The sequence below is a fragment of the Apteryx mantelli genome, chromosome 15 (assembly GCF_036417845.1).
Source record: "Apteryx mantelli isolate bAptMan1 chromosome 15, bAptMan1.hap1, whole genome shotgun sequence".
NCBI classification, from domain to species: Eukaryota; Metazoa; Chordata; class Aves; order Apterygiformes; family Apterygidae; genus Apteryx; species Apteryx mantelli.
In genome coordinates, this window is record NC_089992.1 from 19,914,055 (window position 1) to 19,923,127 (window position 9,073).

The following is a 9,073-nucleotide window of genomic DNA, read 5'->3' on the forward strand; positions in this document are numbered from 1 at the left end:
ATTGCTCCTTTTTAGTTAGCAACATGTAACCTTTGAAATGGACCATGGAAATTAATTAAAAAATAAAATCACTTGCCAATTAAAGTTCACTGACAAAAATCTGCATATTATTACTACAGCAGTATGGAACACATCTGTAAGTCTCAGTTAAAATTAACAATTCTTTGAAATAGCAGAAAAGTTGGGGGGGTTAAATATATCAACTCTGTTTTAGTACAGAATAGCACAGAACACTTAGGATTTTGAGCCAGTTCTTACATGATCTGAACTTCATTATCTAATTAGGGCCAGCTTTGACTGCATTAGCTGAGGAACAAATGGTGTCTTGCGACACAAAGGAATGTCACAAATTCAAATATGGTAGCTTTCTTGATTAAATCTGACTATGTACGCTGACGTCTTTTTTGTTCTTTCAAGTAGCATCTTATAACTTTGGATCAAATTTAAGGCAAATTAAGTTGATTAAAAGAAAAAAAAAAAGATGTTGATTCAGTGAGAGGGAAGGGCAGTTGTGAAGAGATTCACTTCTGCTAGGCAGGCTAAGACTTGCTTTTCCAGGCAGAAGCACAGGTTTGAATTCTAAAACCAGAGACTTCTGCCTTTAAAGGATCAGAAAAACGTATCAGTAGCCTGTAGTTTTAGTGTGAAGGAGTGCACGTAATGCTTAACATTTTCATTAATATTTGCTTTCACGTAAGCCTCCAATAAGCACTTCTAGAGGAGCTGGACAATTTCTTACTGCTGTGTCCTGCATACTAGTGGCTAGTGCTCCCAAAGGGACCAGCTCTATAACCTTAAGGAAATGAAGGGAAAGGCTGTAGTGACAGCAAAACTAAAGATGGTTTTTAAACAGGTCTTCAACACTAAGGTTTACTTTCCTGATACTACTACCATCCAGGAAGTCATTAACACATCAATAACCATCAACCCTCAGTCTGTATAGAACAACTGAGTTTAAAGCAGCAGAGAAAAGGTCGGCAAGACTTGCTAACCAATCTACAAGACATGGAGAGACAGACAGCTGTCTTCCTGTGGAGTTGGAGGCTGCACCAAAGAAAGCCTTCAGGATAGTTTTTACAAGAATAGGAAAGATAGAAGTTCAAGGTATAGTCTGATGTGTGCACACAGAGTAACATGAAACCACAAGAAATTCATTTGGTATTTAAAAGCCAAAGAATTTTGTACAATATTTTGTCTTCTCAATCTGTCTATTTGGGCTCAAGGGAACCTTCTACAATTGCAAGATAATGCATCCTTTTGATAAATATGATGAGATACCATGCAACATTCTTATCTTCACTGGAGAAGGCAGGAGACAAACTTGCTTATTCATGCACCCGCATATAAATCTATTGCTTGTTATTAAAAAAAAAAAAAAAAAAAAAGGCAACAATGACAGGTCTATTGACCTATTAGTTTCTTTTCCCCCATGGCCACTGATATCATCAGTGCAATATGCTCTCCAGATTTCTTGACCTAAATACACTGGCCTTTGGATTAAACAAGTCAGTCTGATCAAACTTATGGAGCATTCTGATTAGGTTATCCACAAAGATGCCAAAGAACTTCAATTATGATATGAGCACTTCCTAATTTTTGACTACAAAATCCCCTCAAAGTACCATCTATAGCTATCCAGCAATTATACTTCTGTTTTATTTTATTTCATTACTCAGATATTAACAGAGAACACCCAGATATTTACAGTAAACTACTGTGCTCCTTTTGTGAGCCAAGGGAACCGAACTGCACAACTGCAGTACTGGATGCATTACCTACGCAGTTCTGAAATGGGTTTTGACTATTCAGGTAATTTTTAATTGTTTAATTAATTTAATTACCAGGCTATACAGTCTGCTTGGTGGAGAGGGTAAGAATGTGATACTGACAACTTCTTTCTTCACTCTTTTAATGCTTGAATTTGACTGGACTTGTAAAACATTTACTAAAGTGCTCTGTCTGCTAGGCAGTATATCCCAGAAAAGACAGACTGAAAGTGACTGGGTTCAGTAGAAATTATTTTTGCTTTCTTCCTGTTTTTTTTACTCTGAAATGCTTGTGCAAAGATTTGGTAGGTGGAGGTTTGCAAGTAGTGACACATCAATTACAGGAGGACTGGCACAGAGCTGTTCACTCAGCTATGGGATGAACAAGTCTCAAAGTCCACATTAAGATAAGAGCCATGACTTCATGAACAGACTTGAATTATTTTTCAACTTGCATCAACACTCTAAATGCAATTTTCAGTGATGAACTTCTAAACAAACATTCTCACTTTATTCTGTAGATGTTTTTAAATGGTTTCTGAAAAAAATACTGTAGAAGCATTTATCATAGAGTAAATTTGGCTACATTCCCTATTAACATGGATATTTACAAATTTGTTTTATCCACAGAAAATCCTCATGTCCTTCCCTCTATATTAAATATACCAGAAGGGAGAATTAACATGGGAGGCACTACCGGATCTCAGTGAGTTCAACTATGCTGCATCATTCCTTTAAAAACATGGCATGGATACACTGAAGACAGTAGTGGCAGTGGTAGCAGCAAACTTCAGGTGAGGCAAGATTAACAGAGACAAGACTTCTTTAGATGTATTTGGGAAAACAGACAAGTTCTCAGTTATACAGGTGTTTCTTTAAGTCAGAAAGTAAAGGTAGAAACAGCAAGCTAAATACAAATTGGAAAAAACTGCTCCCAACAACTGGATCTGTTCCGAGATGTTCTTGGATACTTGCTTGGGTAAAAGCTTGTCTATTTTTCTCATTTTTTTCAGCTGATCATCTAAAGATACCTGTATATAGAACTCTGCATAAACTCTGGGAGGAACAAAGAAGCAGGGACTATAGGATCACAAAAGATCTTCATAAGGAAATGCCCAAACTCTCAGACTGTGGCTGTGCAGAGGATGGGCAGTTATACTACTGTGACCTCCTTATCAACATTATTAGTGCATTTTGGTTGAATAACCATGTTGCCAATGCATTCCTATTCATGACCATACTAGTGTGCACCAGCTAAAGTTAGATAACAATCAATCTTCATCCAGCCTTACTTTCTTATTTTTGATGTTGTTTTGTTGGGGAATTCACCAGCTTCTTTTCCACCTAGACATCCAAATCTTTCTATTCTCATGGTGCTCACACAGGCAGTTGCTACCAAAGGACTGACTGCATTAACACAGCAGTATCAGTATCACTAGCTGCGCAAGTCTCTGTTGTTTTTCTGAAGGTACTGGTTCCTAAAACCCAGCAATTATGTGAGAATTTAGGATTCCTTGAAAAACATGGTGGTCGGGAATGGAAGGGGAGTGTATAGCTCTCAGCTTAGAGTTAAACTGAGTAATAACCCAAGTCATCTGACTTTTAGTATTAAAAGGCTTGAAACATCCTTGAAACACTCAAAAGGCTCTCAAAAGTATGTCAAGGTTTATTAAAACTCATAATTATTTAGGTTTTTTTGAGTTAGAGTCATTATCTTTGTGTAAACAATACTGACTGTCTGGGGTGGTAGAGCTTGCTCTACTTCCTTCTTCATGAATTATATTCATTTGGCAGCAATTAAGAAATGAGAAGCACTGATGGTGTACACGCTTATTTTTGAGGCACAGGCAGGTAACATCATCCTAGCCATTCACACCACTTTACAACAGAAAATCTTATGCATATGTGGAAAACTGTTTAGATAAGTACCCCTGAATAAGTTTTAGTGAAACCAAGATGCATTCACACATCTTTTGAAAAAGTTGCTTTGAATGTATCCATGTAACTATGATGCGGACACCCTAAAGCTAAAGGAAGCTGGCTTGTTTGATCGGATTGTATTGCTTTGCTCAACAATATTAGTATGCTTTTCCTTTTGGCTCTTCTGAACAAGGATACTGCCCAATAGAAAATTAAACAAATGGTCATCCTCTGTTAGGGCAGTCGTAAGAAACGTACACTCTAAAAACATGCTGTGAATAAACAGAAGTATGTGACTGCTATATTTTGTTTAAGGAACCAGGGAATGTGCTGCCAGGTTTGGTAATAGCCCCATCTTTCCTCTACAAATTATATTATTTCTCCCCTCCCCCCCTTTTTTTTTTAAACTCCCCCAATTTGGGAGTTAAAAATTGCAATGTACTTTGAATATCTTTTGACATCTTTTCATCATGAACAATAAAAAGAAAGATTAAATTTTCTTTGAATTACCTTTACTGTTATACTTCATACAAAACTACCATGATGCCTTGAGAAACAATGGAGCTTTCATGTCCTTTTTTTGCTCACTGGGTAAGCGTACTACGCCACAGAAGAGCTAAGCATCAATACTGACAAACACCCTGCAGCCTCCACTAAGACTGATACTGTTTAGTATTTATTACACTAAATTATTCTACAAACCACTTAGAAATTGGCAACTTATTGTTGCAGTTTTGTAAGGATTAAAAAGAAAAACAAACAAAAAAAACACTGCAAGGTATAGGGCAATGGTGTCTTGGCAGTCTTATGGCTAGGGACAAGTTTGCCTTGAAGACTTAGTTGTAAGATAGAGTAGCCTTGAGATTATCTAGGATCCCCAGAAGGCTGAGATCAGCTTTTTGTCAATGACAATCCTTCATCTGCAAAGTAGGTAGGGTATAATTCAAATGTTCTCTGCCTAAATAGATTGTCACCTGGCCACCAAAACTTGTTCTGCAGCATTGCAAAGGAAATTTAAGTTGGGATATATAATATAGCAGCGCATATTTGAAAACATTTTTATCAAATATTTTTGGCATAGAGAAATGGAATTTGAACTTGCTAACAAAATTTAAGAATCTCTGCAGATAAATATAGCTTAACAGCAACTAAAAAACCCAGCAAACATGCTTTTAGCATAGAAAATTTGAAGACACATGAAGCAATGGTAGCACTTCTGGGAAGGACTGTGCCCTTCCTTTTAGGAAAGGCTGTACTTAGTTTAAGAAAGAGGGAGCTTAGTTATGCGTAGTTATAGTTATAACACAATAGTTTTAAGTATTTGAGAAAGTTATATATCCAGTCAAGCTTAGATAGGGCTAGAGATCAAAAAATGGTCTAATTTATTCTGCTATTAGAACTAAAGGCAACTTAAATGGAGACCAGCATTAAGCATTCTGAAAGACCAAGTCTGAAATGATTTTTATCTTCTTTTGGAGATTAGCTGTGATTTAAAACACAGGGCAAAGCAAATAAGAAGCAAAAGTAGTACCTCTTCAAATGGTTCAATGTTTGCTATTAAACTTCACTGCATGGGGCTGATAGAGTCACTTGCTGTTAGTTGGTAGCTTCCACGTGCCAACACAGGAATAGATGTTTGGTCACATAGTACCAGTTCTTCTCTGTACTTCCAGCTGCTAGGCTACATTACAAGACAGTGAAAAAAACATAATAAATATTTTCCTAACTTTTTTTTTTTAATAAACAATGTTTATTGTATCCCTAGAATGTTTTGCAGTCAAAAAGAGAAGGTGAGGAGGTCTAGCCAGTCACACATAGGAATGAAAGCTGTTTGTAAGTGATCCATTAATACTTAGCACAAATAATTTTGAAAACCACTTATTACAGCAGAAATAAAGAGAGGAAGTTAGATTTCACAACCAACACGCCACTGCAGTTACTCATGCTAAGATAAGGAACTGATAAAGTTTCATGCTTTTGGATTTATGTCAACCAATAACGTTAAATGCCAGGTAAAAATTCCCCTTAGCTGCTTCTGGGGAAAATTTTTCTGAATATAAGCAAAAAACCCCCAAAAAACAAAAAAACCCTTCAGCATGAGAACAATTAGACATTGGAATATTCAGGATTTGGCTTGACAAGGCCCTGAATAACCTCCTCTAAGGCCCTGCTTTCAACGGAAGGTCGGACCAGATGATCTCCACAGATCTCTTCCAGCCCAGACTTCTCTGCAATTCTATACAATGATTCCATAAAAGAAGACAAGACCTGAAGCTTTTAACTAATCACAAGATCCTTCCCAAAACAATCAAAGGACAAATATTTCACCTATTACTCTATTTCAAGCAATAAGCTTGATAACAGTGTGGCCATTTTTTTGTTTCCTTATACTTCAGCAAGGATAAATTCCGCTTGTCCAAAATGAAACGTACAGAGCTTTGAGACAGTCCTTGAAAAGACTGCAAATCAAATGACATTTCTGAAACTCAGCTATTTTAAACATCTAAAGAATCCAGTGGTCACAGCATTTATGAGAAGTGCTAGGATGGAAGCACACCACTGTTCTTCACTTTATTAGATACCCTGATTGCAACAGTTGTTCAATTTCCCTTACATTAACACCGGACTAGAAAAATATGCTCTGAAAATCTAACAGATAACTGCATACAGAGATCATTTTGAAATCAGTTTGATCAATTTTACAGCAGTTAGGACTTCCAGCTCAGAGACAGGACAGCATGCACTTCCCCCTTCATATCCAGATAAATCTGCATAAAGAAAAAAAAATCTAATCAGGAAAAAATATACCTAGAAGGGTTCATAGACTGGAAAAGCAACATCTAACTACATAGTCCAAGTACTTACGTATATATATACAGATTGTTATAATACAGATTGACAAAAAGTAGTAGTTACATTTAAACACAAACGAGTCATATAAATAGCAACATAAATGCACACAATTCATCCCAAACACAAAGCTGAAGATTGAAATTACAGAACAGGATTGTGGGAACTGCAAAAACTTCTTCCTGGTTTCAATGGATTGAGGCCATAAATGTCATTAGTATTGGTTAGCTGTAGAGCAACAGTTATCTGGGAAGCAAGATACTCACTCTTCTTCAGCTGTATTTCCCAGTTTTGCACAAGCTTTATCATCTGGGCTACATGTAGGAATTTATATTTTGGTGGTATCACAACAGAATCAGACTTTTCAGTATTTCTTCCTCCAGGTAACTGTCACCGTGGAAACAATCTATACAGAACTGGTGACTCAGCAACTGGTATCCAGTAAATTTTCTGGTTTTATTGAAAAATTTCTACCAATTATTTTGTTTTGCCATTTCTCTAAACAGACTGGTCTGAACTAGTGAAATAAGAACCTAAATTTGAAAGCAGAAATATATACAGATGTTCAGTCACCACAATTGGCACTTTTCTTGGGCTAGCTTTAATAATTTTGTGCAAAATTTTCTAAAACTAGAACAGTAGTATTATTTCAGAGACCTCTATTGTGCAATCCTTCACAGGATTATGAATTTATGAACTGACAATAAGGCTATTTCAAAGTTCAAACATTGTTTGAAATAAACATGTTACTCCTCTTCCCTCCTCCTCTCTTTCCAAACTCCTCTTAGATGCAAATACAGATGGAGGATACTTTGGTTCAACAGTTGCCCCAAACTGATGAGGGGCCATCAGCATTCAATAACATGTTCTGCTTCAGAACCATTTCACTGAGTGGAATTTCGCTGAAACTGTTGTTAGAGAAAATAATTATATAATTTGTTTTTCAATATAGACACCACATTGAATCACAAAGCTGCTTTTTAGGCAAAGTAACAAACATTAGATTTTACTCTATGATGCCTCATAATCCTCCATTTTTATTTCACTAATTACAGGATGTTGAAAAGCAAGTCAATCTTTTGGGGAAAGGGGATATGCAGCCACAAGATTATCAAGGGCATATTGTCTTAATGCTGCATCAGGCTCCTACCTAAAAGGAGGAGTTTTGCTCTTCATATGGCATTAGAACTTGCACTGCTCTTCCCGCAGAATCTCGTGCGACAAGACCTTACACCAGGATTTGGCAGACTATGAAGACAAATTATACTAAGAATTTTTTCCCCCGCTACTACTGCTGTTCAGACACAGGGAAAGGCTGTGAGCTAGGAGGAGGTACCAGCCCTCAGCAGAAGCAAACTGTTTCTGTATCTGAAGGGAGGGTGTCAAGAGGATGGAACCAGACTCTTTTCAGTGGTGCCCAGTGACAGGACGCGAGGCAACGGGCACAAACTGAAACTCAGACGCTTCCATCTGAACATGAGGAAAAACTTCTTCACTGTGAGGGTGACAGAGCACTGGAAGAGGTTGCCCAGAGAGGTTGTGGAGTCTCCTTCTCTGGAGATATTCAAAACACGCCGGGACGCAATCCTGTGCAACGTGCTCTAGGTGACCCTGCTTGAGCAGGGGGGTTGGACTAGATGATCTCCAGAGGTCCCTTCCAACCTCAGCGATTCTGTTTACTTCCCCTGTCCATGCAGATCTGGAATGCATCCATGAGCATACTAAGACACAATCCCCCCTACTGTTACAACCAACACTGACCCAAGCGACATTGTCCTGTGCCAGTATTTCGAATCACTCCTCTTGGGCAACATCCCCAAGATCCTTTTTGGCATCTTCAAAGTCAGGGAGAACAGCAATTTCCTCTTGTGCATTAGAAAGCTTCTTATGCCATACCTAGCTTGTAAATGAATTGTGTATGTGTATGAACTTCTTGAATGTAAGCGCTGTATAGCCATGACAAAATGAACAAACCACAGTTCTCAGTAGCGTGTATTCCACAAACCTAATGACAGATTCAAAAAACTGTGACATATGAACAAAACCAGAGGCTTTGGAACAGCTAATCCTCCCTAGAGCACATTATGACAGTCCCAGATAATCCAGAAGAGAACAAATCAAATAAAAACAGCAAATGGAAAACCCATCTCATGTATTGTATACAAATCCCAGATTCCCAATCCTAAATAAATAGATAATAAAATACAGTTTTAATGTCATTATTATACTGTTAAAAGATAGAAATAAGTCTTTTAGGCACCTAGATATAAGGGCAAATAGCACATACCTTTCTAACATGTGAAACTGCATCTAGAGATTGAATTCCATATTTGTCTGGCTACAGTTTTTATATATACACACTGAAAACTCTGCTTTGAATCCCCACATGCAGAAATGACTCACAGCTAAAATATTCCTATTATGGGAACTCAGTAGAAGGATTTAGAATTTTTCATCAGGAATACTTATAATTTACATCAGCTCTAAGCTAATCCAGCCCATTGTTAACATATCACCACAACTAAAAGAAGCGGAGG